The sequence below is a fragment of the Myodes glareolus genome, chromosome 7 (genome assembly GCF_982192425.1).
Source record: "Myodes glareolus chromosome 7, mMyoGla1.1, whole genome shotgun sequence".
NCBI classification, from domain to species: Eukaryota; Metazoa; Chordata; class Mammalia; order Rodentia; family Cricetidae; genus Myodes; species Myodes glareolus.
Genome location: NC_142032.1, coordinates 71,687,824 through 71,702,096, shown reverse-complemented (window position 1 = coordinate 71,702,096; position 14,273 = coordinate 71,687,824).

Below are 14,273 nucleotides of genomic sequence, written 5' to 3'. Positions count from 1 at the left end.
CACCATCCACTCCTGTGCCTTCTAGAACCAAGAACAAGAAAGCTGGAAGAATCGTGTTGCCCAACTTTTCAGTTTTACCAAAAACTACGTTCATTTTTTTTTAATACTTTAATATACCATAAAGGGGCAACTGTGTATATCGTGGAATACAATGGACCCACACAGATGCTATTGTCTTTGCTTCTTTGCTTTTACAAAGGCATGAGGCACACTAATAGGGGCAGGCCAGTCCTTTCAAGCCAGCTCTCTGCCCTGCCTGACACTTCAGACTCTCTGCTCAGGACACAGGGTCACCAAGAGACCCTTCACACAAGACTAACTTGTGTCTGTCAAGACAGGTCAGCATCAAAATGAGCGCCAGACTATAGAGGAGACATGGAGGGAAGACAGTAACTCCGGTCTCTCAGAGCATCAGCACCTGCCCTCAGAGCCAAAGCCCATGCCATTCTTTTCCTCATGGTTCCTGTCTTGGTCAGTTCAGGCAGCCATAACTAACCACCAGAGATGGGGAATTAATCAACAGCTATTATTCTCCCAGTTCTGGAAGCTGGGACTCCAGAGTGCCAAGGTGCAAACATGGCCATTCATGGGGAAGACTGCTTACTGCTTTGCACTGAGTCCCTGTGGGAAAGAGAGGGAAGGAGGCACCCTAGTGTGTTTACATTGAGGAGCACTGATTCTCCCATGAGGATCCCAGCCCATGATTTCATCTAAATCAACCAATCCCAATGTCCTTGCCTCCCTGTACCTCCCACAAGGGTTTAGGACCTCATCATACGGAAGTAAGGGACATGACTGAGTCCGTGGTAGTCACTGGGAGTACAGTCCCTTGCTCCCTGACGAGCGGCTGCCACACCTCCCTTTTGAAAACGAGACTGAGGGCCCTTGTTGAGTTCATCCATCCACCTGGATTATCGCATAGAGCCTCCAGCCCATTTTCCCTCAGCAGGAGCTCATCTATAACCCCCTCATTAAAGGAGACTAGAGCCCCATGAGGCTCAGCAACTTTGCAAGGAGAGTTCCAAGCGGGAAGCAGGCTCAATTATAAGCCATCATGTCCCCCACCCATGCCCCAGTTGAGCAACCCAAAGCGCACCTGCTAATCTCCAAATGAGGCTGAAGAAGACTAAGGAAGGAGGAAAGGCCAAGGTGACTGAAGCACATGCATAATACTCTGTCAAAAGTCCCCCGCTTCCGGTATTCATTCTCTGACTGAAGGCTGCTGAGCTGTCACAATGTGTCCAGGTAACTATGGGGAGTGAGCAGGACACGCCGCTTACTGTTCAGCTCTTCTCAGGAGTTGTAAAGGTTACAGATGTCCTCATGCAAACCAGCAGTTGCCAAGACAAGGTTTGGCATTAGTTTCTGAGTGGAATAATGGGCTCTAGGGTTTCGCCACACACATCACCCTGAGTACTAGGTGGCAGTGATCTCATAATTGAGATAAACAATGATATGGCCCTCAGGGCCACCACTGTGTGCACTTTTTTGCTTCTGGGCTAGTTATACACTATAAATATATAACAGCAACCCATTATTGGGATCAGGAAACATGTTCAGAGACGGGATATGACTGGCCGAATACATAAACGGAATTTGGACCTCACACTTGAGTACAGACCTTAAGAAAGTTTCCTTGCCGCTCCACTCACGGCTGTGGAAACTTGGGAGGGGCTATTGTATGAAATTCATCCTCAGCCAGGAGGTGGTGGCACAGACCTTTAGTCCCAGCCCTCAGGAGGCAGAGGCATGCAGATCTCTGTGAGTTTGAGGTCAGCCTGGTCTACAAAGTGAATTCCAGTACAGCCAGGACTGTTACACAGAGAAATCTGTCTCAAGACACCACCACTGTCCCGTCCCCCCCCACCACCAATAAAAGAAAGAAAACCATCCTCTGCCAAGGTCGCTTCAATTTTTCCATCATAGATCTTTGTACCTGAGTGATCATACACCAGGAGGGTTTTCATGGTGGCTCAGAGACAGACTAGATCTAAAGAACCCTGTGGAGCCTTTACCCTGTCTTTGCAACTCTTCTGTGACCATGGTTATGTGCTGCGACCTGCCTATTTTCCCATGACTCCGCCAGGCATGCTTTCTGCATCCAATATTTACTCTCAAAACATCTGTGTTCCTCTAGCACATTCTTACAAACGCCCTCCCGGGGTTGACCAGCGCCCAGAGAGAAGCGAGCCGCACACCACAACTGCTCTCCTCCGCCTGCTTGCCAACCACACCAGCCTGGGGAGGCTGAAGCCACAGAATCAAGCTCAGAGCAGTGACATGGGACTGACTATGGCTGGCAGAGGCACAGGTTGCTCAAGTAATCTCTAGTAATGATGGCCTCGCTTCCCTGTGGCCCAATGAACACAGTGCGGTGGAAAAGAGAGCCCGTGCCTGAGGGAAGAATGTGCAGGGCTCAGGAAGGCTCCTGTGTGTACCATGCACAGGGAGAGACTGTCTCTGTTCTCAGCCACCAAGTTCCCAGGTGACCAGCCTCCTGAGGAGACAGCACAGAGGGCAAAGAAGACTGTGGCAAGCCACTCAGCCTCCGGATCCCAGAGCTCTTGCCTGCCAAATATAGATAAAGAACCCAGCCCACCATGCTGCCATGGCAATTAAACTCAGAATGAATAATAAAGACGTGTCCTGTCTGGGGGCAATAGTGAGTGCACCTTAGACACTCACTGTCCTCACCAGCAACATTATAAATGTGAGACCAATGAACCCGGAATGAATATGCCTGAATTCTTCTTAATTCTCATTCGATGTCTTGGGGTAATTTTCAATCAGCCGAAATAAACAGTGGTTGGGTAGCAGATGACCAGAGACAAGGTTATCAAGCCTTAAACTTCAAGGACTTCATTTCGTCTTGACGTGGGCTCCAATACCTTGCCCTGATCTCAGACTAGAAGCTGTGGTTGCCTTGTCTGAGGACGAGCTGGGGGTGAGGGCGCCACCTGCAGTAGACTCTTTGCGTCAGCGTTTCTGCAGCACCAAGTGTACTACGCACTTTAAGACGGGTTGCCTGGGGCTGGAGAGATGGCTCAGCGGTTAAGAGTATTGCCTGCTCTTCCAAAGGTCCTGAGTTCAATTCCTGGCAACCACATGGTGGCTCACAACTCTTCTGGCCTGCAGACATACAGACGGACAGAATATTGTATACATAATAAAAAGGGGGGTTCCTGAGAGCAGTAAAAGAGAGAGGAATGCCCATCCGATGGATGGGGAAACTGAGGAACCCTCTAGAGGAACCTTCTCCTCTAGAGTGAGGAGAAGCCCAGGGTGTGGCTTCAGAAGCTAGGAAAGCTTACCTCAGAATGAGAATGTTATCAAATTCAAAATATTCTGCACCTGGAAGGCCTGGGTTCCCAGAAGTCAGGAAGCGGCTGGAGTTGTAGTTCAATTGGTACAAACTTGTTTTGCATGTGCAAAGCCTTTGGGTTCAATCCCGGCACTGCAGAAGCCACTGCAGAAGCCATGTACACTCATCCAGCAACTTTGAGATCCTGTCTCAAAATAATCTCTTTGGAGCTGGGAGAGGGCTCAGTGGGCAAAGTGGTTGTCTTGCAAGCATGGGGACCTGAGTTTGGATCCCCAGCATCTGCGTGTCTGGGATAGTAGAGACAGGCAAATCCCCTGGGCTGTCTGGGCAGCCAGTTTAGCCAAAACATCAAGCCCCAAAAGAGAAGGTGAAGACACCTGAAGGAAGACACACAAAGTCAGCCACTGTCCTTGACACACATGCACAGGTGAGCACAACTATGCGTGCATGTACACATATGCCTACATCACATGTGTGCATGTACACACATGCCTACATCACACATGTGCATGTACACACATGCAGGAGCTGGAAACAGAGGTTTACAGTCAGGGCTCCAATTACACATGGTGCTGGGATCAAGCAGGGGACTACAGAGATTACCCAACACACCCTCTGTTGCCATGCTCCCTTGCCCAGGCCCCAGATCCCAAGGGGCAGAGTTTCCCACAGCCAGGAAGCAGGTCTGTGCGAACATCATATTCTCACTGTGCTGTGACCAGAGACCACATGCTGCAAGGCAGCTGGCTCCCCGTGGAGTATGTCAGAAAGTAGCCTCCTCCTGCCAGGACCAGGGAGCCAGCAGTGCCTCTCTTGTTGGTGCCAGGCTCTTAGGTGGTTCCAGGAATAGAGCAGGGAGCTAAGACAGCCAGACCAGAGGGTAGGGGTTGCCCACTGATCTCAGTGACCCAAATAAAAGAGAGGAAATCCAGAAGGCCAACCTGTTCAGCAGGGGTTTCCAACACTCTGACCCATAGGACTTTGGGGAGTCTCAGTTTTGGACAGCGTGGGAGAATGCAGTTTGGTGTATCTCAGCGTCACTGCCTGCCACCACGTCACATGTCAGGAAGTCACAGTGTCATTATGCGATAGCATCCCAGCCCCATCACACCAGTGTCAGCTCCATGGCAGTCTTGTGTCCTACATCACGCTGTTACCACCCTACTCCCATTGTGTCTCGACGCTACCATATCACAGCATCACCAAGTCACACAGTCCCTGCATCTCAGTCGCCACATCACACTGTCACCATGTCACGTGTCACCACTGCCTCTCAGGGGTTTTACAGGTCCGGCTAACTGCTGCAGAGAACAAAACTTCGGGAGGTGTCATCCACTCTCAGTGACCCATCCCCGACCCCCATACAGAGAAGAACGCCTCCAGACCCAGGAACTGGGCAGGTATTCACACTGGCTCTCGGTGCCCTCGGGCTACTCCTAGAAAAGGTTTATGTGGCTTTCTTGAGAGTTAAGGGCTAAGTAATGCCCAGAAATGTGTGTGGATCTACTTTCAGCAAGGATTTCTGGAGGGAGGCCAGCAGCCACAGCCACACAACAGCTCAGGAGCCTGCAGGTCTCTTCTGCCCCTCTGCTTAGATGTGCTCTTCCCACTGGGCCAGGCAAGTGTGTCCAGATTTCACCTTTGCTCCTAGTAGTGATGCCAATTATCTTGACCCAGGGCCACTGCCAAAGCCACAAAGGAGGGCCATGCCTCACGGTGTGGATTCTTCTCTAATATAAAACCAGCTCAGAGGTAGCAGAACTTCATGATTCTTGAGCCACTGGCTTTCTAGCTGTTTCCTCCAGCCACTTGGTCCAGGCATTAGTCACCTGTGGCTGTCATAAGAGACCAAAGAAGGGACTGGTCCTAGTTTCAAAGACCCAGATCATCAGAGGTGACAGACAGAATCCAAACTAGGACACTCAGCTGAAGGCTGAACTCAGAGAAGCTTTTTAAAACCACTGCTGGGGACCAGGGACTTACAGAAAACCTGGATATTTGTGAGCACACTTCAGTGTGTTCCCCAAATATGAGCCCTGCCTTCCTGACAGGCCCTTGAAAGTGACCTTGTGCGGTGGTGAGCAGATCAGCAAGACAGACTCAGAAGATGTGCACAGCATCGGAATTACATCTTAAAGGGCCAAGCACCACACTGTGCAATCTGAGCATGCCTAGATGTTATCAGGGGCACTTGACCTTGACTACTGCTCTCTTCTGACTCCAGCCCAGGATTCACTCACTCCCCTTACTTAACTAATTCCCAGCAGTTGCGACTCCAATTCCTATTGTAGTCCAATTCCTACATGGGCTTATGTGTTTAAACATTTGGTTCCAGCAGGTGGCGCTGTTTGGGGAGATTGTGGAGCCTGAAGGAGGTGTGGCCTAGCTGGAAGGTATGGGCCATGATAGAGGAGGGAAGGAAAAATCTCTGGTTACAACTTGGTCCTACTCCCAACTCAAGGGAACTTTCTCTATGTCTCTGTCACTGTCTCTTTCTCATCTCTTATCTCTTTCCAGGTCCACCATGATGTAAGCAAGCAGCCCATCACTCCTGCTGCTACAGACACAAGGACTTCTTCATGCCTTCCCACTGTGATGGACTGACCCTCAAACTATAAGCCAAAATAAATCCTTCCTTCCCTAAGTTGCTCTGTCTGGTATCTTTTCTTTTCTTTTGGTTTTTCAAGACAGCATTTCTCTGTGTAACCATGACCATCCTGGAATTCGCTCTACAAGGCTAGCCTTGAACTCACAGAGATCCGCTTGCCTCTGCCTCCCAAGTGCTGGGATTAAAGACGTATGCCACCACTGTCCAGCCTCTGCCAAGTGTCTTGTCAGAGTAGATTACACATTTTTGTCACCCATCTTTTTAGAACCCATGAAAGATGCAACTTAGGCCCAGGGACCTTCTCACCCTCTCTGAACCTGCTGCCTTCTCAATGATTCATGTACCAGATTTTCAAGTAACTATCTTTTAGGCCAAATGCAGTGACTGAGACCTGGCCAAGGACAAGATGACAAGACCTGGCCAAGGACAAGATGACAAGACCTGGCCAAAGACAAGACCTGGCCAAACTCTCTGGTGACTTATTTCATTTCCCCCTACAAGCTACCAGATGGGTCTTGCCTGTTTAGGTTCCATTCTCCCAGCGAGGGCTCAAATAGTCTTGGCAAGTTATCTGCCTAATCCAGACCTCCATAACCACCTTTCAAATGAGGGGACAGCTCCCCGTTCTGAAGGCCAGTGAGCAGCCACAGGCCCACAGCCCCTTGTTTGGTCCTTCAACTCTGTGCATGGCACCATCCTGCCTTTTACCACAGAAAACGCCAAATAAAATGAGGCTTTGCATTCCCTCAGCAAAGAGCCATTAGCTTCTCCGCCTGGGGCCTAACCTGGAAACCCCTGCCTCTTAAGAACCCCACAGCTGCCGGACAGAGGTGGTGAACAACTTCAATCCCAGCACTCAGGAGGCAGAAACAGAAGGATCTCTTTAAATTCGAGGCCAGTCTGCTCTACAGCGTGCGTTCTAGGACAGTTAAGGCTGTTACGTGGATAAAATCTGTCTCAAAAAACCAAGAAAGGAAGGAAGGAAGGAAGGAAGGAAGGAAGGAAGGAAGGAAGGAAGGAAGGAAGGGGGGAGGGAAGGAGGGAGGGAGGGAGGGAGGAAGGAAGGAAGGAAGGAAAGAAGGAAGGAAGGGGGGGAGGGAAGGAGGGAGGGAGGAAGGAAGGAAGGAAGGGGGGAGGGAAGGAGGGAGGGAGGAAGGAAGGAAGGAAGGGGAAGGGAAGGAGGGAGGGAGGGAGGGAGGAAGGAAGGAAGGAAGGAAGGAAAGAAGGAAGGAAGGAAGGAAGGAAGGAAGGAAGGAAGGAAGGAAGGAAGGAACTCAAGAACCCCCACAGACCAGACTGAGTTCCAGGCTGCAGCAGTAACCTGTGGAGAAGCATTCCCCCTGTAGCACACACAGAATCAAAGTATCTAGTCGTATTGCAGAGCACTAAGACCCCATGGCTTTGGACCTGCAGGAGCTGTGCCTCGTGGGTACATCTTCAGAGAAAGAAACAAGACCCAGCTCCCTCCATGTTCAGAGTTCCGAGCGTGGCTGCTTCTGGGACCCCGACAGAAGGTGATGAAGTCTGGGAGAAATGCAGAGAGGGTATAAAAGAAATGAGACTTTTCTCGAGGGACAAGGGCTCTCAGTTGTATTTTACGATCAGGGCAAGACTTCCCTGACCTCCTCAGAAGCAGTCCCCTAACAAAGGTGTATTTTGTCTAGACTCAAGGATTCAATGTGAAAGAGACTCCAAGCTCCACCCTTTGAACCATACACACTGATAAAAATATAAGCACGTAACCGGTAGACAAACAAACAAAAAGCTTTCTCACTATAATAAGTGTGCGGAAAGAAATGAAGAGGGTGTGGGGTGGAAATCACAAGAGTCTGCCCCCCAGTACGTGGCAGGCTATGCGCTTCCTCTCTGCAAAGGGGCTACCCCAGGACCCACAGGAGAGGGGCAGCTTGACAATGGGCAGGCAAAGTGCCTCTGACAACAGCTGCCAGAACCCATGATGAACGGGGCCCTAGATGTTCTTTACGGGAAATATCTCAACTCTGTAAAGGAGGTCCTATAGTGTGATGGGGGAACTGAGACATAGAGACATTCACGCACTTCCTACAGTGAGGGGAACAAGGATCTAGTTCCCCAAGTGGATCCTGAGTTCCATATCCCTCCACTAGCACTCCTGGCCTAGATATGACCCTCACAAACCTTCATCTTGTCAGTGAGGCCAACCTAGGCAGCTCAGAGCAAACCCTGAGTTCTGACATTGAAGGGCATAGTCTTGTTGCCCTAGGGAGCATTCTGGGGCAGAAATGAGACACTGTACACTCACCGCAGCATGGAATGGCCCCTAGCTTGGGAAGACAACAGCTCTGTCCTGAAGAGGCAGAACTGCCAAATCCTCATTGCTACTGAACCAAGGTGAGGGGGTCTGCTTCAGTGTCTTCATCTGCCTTGGTCTTTGACGGATAGGCAGGGCTGCCTGGTCACTGAGACACGCATAGTGCACAAGAGTAACGAGATGAGCAAAATGGCAGCCCAGTGTGAAGCTCAGCAGAGACTTCAGGAGCTGTTTGTCAGCTCTCTCAGGTCCTGCTTCAGCAGAGCATCTCCCCACCCCACCCCACACTGAGTCTCCCTCCTTCCTTCTCTCTCTCTCTCTCTCTCTCTCTCTCTCTCTCTCTCTCTCTCTCTCTCTCCACACACACACACACACACACACACACACACACACACACACACACACACACACATACATCTGAGGTCTAACTCAGGTAACATCAGATCCCCCAAGAAACACCACAACAGCCCAATGCAGCCAGGCCTTGGCTGGCTGCTCCCAGGTAAGGAAAAGGAGACCCATGCAATACCTGACAGCCTGAGCAAGAAAAGATGCCAGGCTCCACCCCCAGCGGGCCTTCAGGCTCCTGGCTTGCCAGCCATGGCCAGCATGGTGCTAAAACATCTGTCAGCAGCTGTGGTTAGCTCTAACCTGTACCCCAACAGCTCCTCATTATCTGCTTCTTGAGGGCACTGTATCCACCCAACAGCCCTAAACTCAGGGCAGATCCCACTGATGACGCCCACTATAGGCACAGAGCACCGGGGGTGGGGGCACAGTCAACAGATGACAATTGAGGACTGACATTCAAAGTTCCAGCACCCTTGCCTCTAGGGGTGAAAGATACCTCAAGCTGGCATTTCCCAGAGTTCCCAGGGGCACAGGGCCCTGCTAACCCATCCACTCAGTTATTTCCATAGCCATCCCCAAAACAGTACTCCCTCCAACCCTGGTCTAGGAGTTTGTTTCTGCACCAGGTGTTTGAACCAAGACAGGGGACCAAGCTGGAGCTCTGGAGGGGACAGGCTGCTTCCAGCATCCCCAGAGCTGATAAGAGAAGCCACACAGAAAGGCGTTAGAACCTCAGGCATCTATGTCACTGAAGTCCCACTATGGGCCTTTTTATATACAAAACGAGGCTCAGACATTCCCTAGTTCCCCATAGGGGGCAGGTGCAGCAGTGGACCATGTTCGGGTTCTACCTCCTCTGTCACACTGATGTCTTCTGGTGGGACAGGTAGAACTAGGGGTTAAACAGCCCATTCCAGAAGTGCACACTTTCAGGTATTTCGTGAAGGTGACTGGAAGCCATCCCATTAGGCACCTGAGAATGACAGGAGTATTGCCAGCAGGGAGGATTAGTTTGGGGTTCACTGCCTCCTTGGGCCTCCCCAGACCAAGTCCCCTGAGGACACAGGCAGTGGGCCAGCCCTACACATTGAGCAGCCTCATCTCCCACCCTCCCTCGCCTCAAAAAGCCCAGAGTTCAGCTGTCTTTTTTAACACCGAGCTAATGAGAAGCATATTTTACCCCCTCCAGGGAGGCGGCTGTGGGGTGGGAGTCGGAAGTGCAAACTGGTGGTGGATGAATCATCCCACGGCTCTTTATTAATTTTTTTACAGCGATGTTTTTATGGTTTTCCTGAGAACACACGGAAGGGTAAAGCTCATCTCTCCTGGGACTAGCAATAACTGTCCGGACTAGAGTTCAAAAGGTCACAAATGTTGAAACAACATAGAGCAGGGCTCTGACTGCCTCAGGGCCAGCCATGGCTGAGACCATAGATTGATCACTTTGAGACCAGACAAGAGACCAACCAGCACTAGTCACCTTTCTATGTCTGTCTGTCTGTCTGTCTGACTGTCTGTATGTATGTCTCTCTCTCTCTCTACCTACCTACCTACATACCCACCTATTTCTCTATCTCTCTTTCTCTCTCCCCCTCTTCTTTCCTCCCTTCCTCTCTTCCCCTCTTCCTCTCCCCCTCTTTCATTCCTTTCTTCCATTCTTTCTCTATGCTGTAAGCATTCAATAAACCTGTATCCAATGAAATAGCTAATTCAACTAAGGCCTTCTGCTTGTCCATGGAAATTAAAATAATTGACCTACCACAGCCCATGAAGAAGATGGACTACGATATAGTCATAAATTAATGATCACAAGACTATTTTGCAACAGTGGTCAAGTATTCGCTTCATACTTTTAAGTGAAAAGTAAATTACAGAACAGGGTGTAGAACAAGATTCAAGCTTTATTTTCAATATATCTCACTAATAAAGAGAAGCAAGAAATAAACATGCAGACACCACACATGCTAACAGTGGGTGTGTCTGTAGACACTCTGTGACTTCCTGTTTCTTAGTTCTCCATATATTTTCAATAATGACCAAGAATCTCTTCTGGAATCGGGGAAGGACATGATCTCTCTGGAATAAGATTGAATTCCATCATGTACTTGACTGCTCAGCTTCCTAGCACCAAATATAGACAGAACCTGTCAAAGACCTTCTGGGCCACTTCTGTTGCTGTGGATTCTGTCCTGAAACTCTTCAAAGATCTTTGGGGATGGGAGATGAGCATTGGCCTGACAGTTACCTACTTTGATTCCACTGATCAAGACCCTGAGAAATGACACCTGATACCTTTAAAGCACAAAGCCATTGCAAACCATGTCCCAATCTCCCTGCCGACCAATCACCCTCGTTATCAGAGTTCTTGCTCCAAAGGGACTTCTTGAATGAGCAAATAAAAATGCAGAATGCCCAGGTACATCTTGTGTTTCAGACAAGTACCAGATATTCTAGTGCAGAGTCATTCATTATTCATCTGCCACTGGCTGAGAGGTGTGTGTGTGCGCATACTGTACCGATACGCATGCATGTGTTCAGTGTGAGTTTCTCACTAGAGGCTTTGCCCTCTGAATCCCTGACCTTGTAGAAGAATCCTGCCATTAGCCCCATTCTGTAACTGGGGATTTCCCTCCCACCTACCGGTTCCCAAATAACCACCCTGAGGCTTGATATTAATTACAAACTAGTTGGCCTATTAGCTCAGGCTTATTACTAGCTCTAACAACTTAAAATTAACCCATTTCTATTATTCTATATTTTATCATGAGGCCCATGGTTTGTCACCTCATATATTGTTTCTCCAACAGCGGCTTGCGCTTTCCTGACTCTGCCTTCTTTCTCCCTTTATCTCTTTGGATTTCCCACCTAGCTATATTCTGCCCTGCTATAGGCCAAATCAGTTTCTTTATTAACCAATGGTAATAAAACATATTCACATCATACCAAAGGGCATTCAGATAGCCATTCCCCTGGACCCCTCTCTTCGCAGCTTCCAGTGAAGCCTGTTCTTGAACTTGGCCTGTGGTCTACCTTGAGCTACCACTTCTGATGGCCAGAGTTTATGTGATCTGCAGTTCTTGTTCAGCCCCAGATGGCAGCGTAGTTTTCATTGTAGGTAACAGAAAACACTTCACACTGGATCAATGGGAAAGGTGTGATATTGATGAGATGTGGAGTCAACTAGAGACACACCTCTGAGTGTGTGTGTGTGTGTGTGTGTGTGTGTGTGTGTGTGTGTGTGTGTGTGTGAGTGATGGCATTTCCAAAGAGGATTAACTAAGGGCATTAAGAATTAAGAGCAGGTTGTGCTGGAGACCATGTTGATGTCTGTGTCCTATACTGACGCTGAGGGTCATGTTAATGCCCATGGTCTGTGTTACTACCTGAAGTCATGTTGGTGTTTGTGGCCCATGTTGCCATCAGAAGCCGTGTTGATGTCTGTGGCCTGTGCTGCCATCAACGGCCATGGTGGTGTCTGTGTTCCATACTTCAGCCCAGGGCCATGTGATGTCTGTGACCTGTGCTGCCACCAGATACCCTGTGGAAGGCTATGATCTGTAAAGGACAAGGAATCTCCTTTTGCAGTGGTATCGAAGATGACTATAGATTCACAGATGAGAATAAGAGACATAGAAAGCTTCCGTGACAACCTGCCCCACACACACAAAAAAGAAACAGTCTAGACAAGAAGCCATTAAAAAGAACTCTTAAAAACTGTGACAGGGATCCTGAAGTGTGGCTCTTCACAGTTGATGGCTTCTGGAAGGGGTAAGGATGGAGAAGGACTCAGTTTTCTTTTAAGGGTCTGGCCGCTGGGAGTTTAACCATGTTCCAGTGATTGTATGAGCAACATAAATTGGACTTGGTATTTACTTTTTTTTCTTTTTTCTTTCCTTTTCTTCTTCCTCCCTTGGGGGCAGGTCACAAGGGAGGGAGTTGGACCTGGGAAGACTGAGTAATGAATGTGATCAGGGTGCGTTATGTGGAACTCCCAAATAGCCAATAAAAGCTTTATGTTGGAAAGGATAAAAATAAATAAATTCCATCTCTGAAAAGAGTGGGCTGCACCTTCCAACAAACACCAGATATAATGGGGTCCACAGAGACTGCAGTCAGACAGCCTATCTTCTCTTATTACTGAGTCAATATGTCTACCTATCGCTGCTGCTGCTGCTGCTAATGATGACGATGATGATGATGATCGTGATAACGATGAGGACAATGATGATGATGATGATGATGATGATGATGATGATGATACCCCTACTGCTGACAACAAGACATGACCACAGCCTCCACTGACATCAGCCTCCAGGGTCTTCAGCCTTCCCATATGAACCGAAGTCTAGTAATTTCCTAGAAACCTTCCATGTCTTTGGTGCCAGATCGGGACTGCTGAGGAATTCAACATCATGGACTGAGTCTATCCCATGTTCTCAGCCTCTTCTGTGTGCAGACAGTTATTGTTGGACTACCCAGCCCCTAGTGCATAAGCCAGTCTATAAAAACCCCTTTTATATAGATACTGGACACCAAGCTTAGTCCCTCAAGCTTGTGCTACAAGAATGTTACTGACTGAGCCATCTCTCCAGGTCCCAAATATAACAAATACTTTAAAATTAAACATTTAATGGGTACCATTCACAATTATAAGTCAATACTTAAAAACAAACTTCAATGTATATACATTTCTGGGGGAGGATAGTCTAAAGGTCAAAACTGGTACACGTTTTGAAAAGTTTAACCTCATAGCTGAATAGCTAGGAAAGGAGGTAAAACTCTTGGAGAAGCAGCAGAAAAACTGTGGCAAACAGTAGGAAGTTCAGTACAGCCACAAGACACATACTCAACATACAAAAGAGAAAAGCCCACTGGAAATGCAGCCAGTGGTATGATAACATCTGCTATAGTAGCAGGGAGCATAAAGAATCCAGGAATGGTCCTATAGAGGATGCATAAAATTGCTACAGAGAGTATTCAAGTATCTAATACAAGAACAAAAGAAGATGCTTGTAACTGGAGGTTTCTTTCCTGCTCACCAGTTCCCAAGTAACCACTCTGAGACTTGATATCAATTACAAACTGTTTGGCTTATTAGCTCGGGTTTATTATTAATGAGCTCTTACCACTTAAATTAACCCATTTCTATTATTCTATATTTTACTCCGAGGTTCATGGCTCATTATCTCACATCTTGCTTCTCCGGTGGTACCTGGCATCTCCCCAACTCTGTCTTCTTTTTCCCTGTACCTTGGCTTGGATTTCCCACCTGTCTCTATTCTTCCCGGCTATTGGCCAAGTCAGCTTCCTTATTAACCAAGAGTAATAAAACATACTCACAGCATACAGAAGGGCATCCCACACCAGATGCTAGAGTGGGTTTGGGGTTCAGAGCTGAGTGCTAGCCAGGCATGCATGAGTCTCTGGGTCTCGCCTTAAGAACTACTTTCTTTAAAAACTATGGGTATTTTGCTGACATGTATGTCTGTGCATCACTTGCGTGCCTAGAACATGCAGAGGCCAGAAGAGGGCTTTGGATCCCCTGGAACTGGTGTTATAGACAGTTGTGAGTCATTGTGTGGGTGCTGGGGATCAAACTCAGATCCTCGGGGAAAGCAGCCAGAGCTTTAACATCTGAGCTATCTCCCCAGCCTCTCCAGGTCCCATCCTAAGGACTTTTGCTTTCAAGGGAGGTAGGCCCT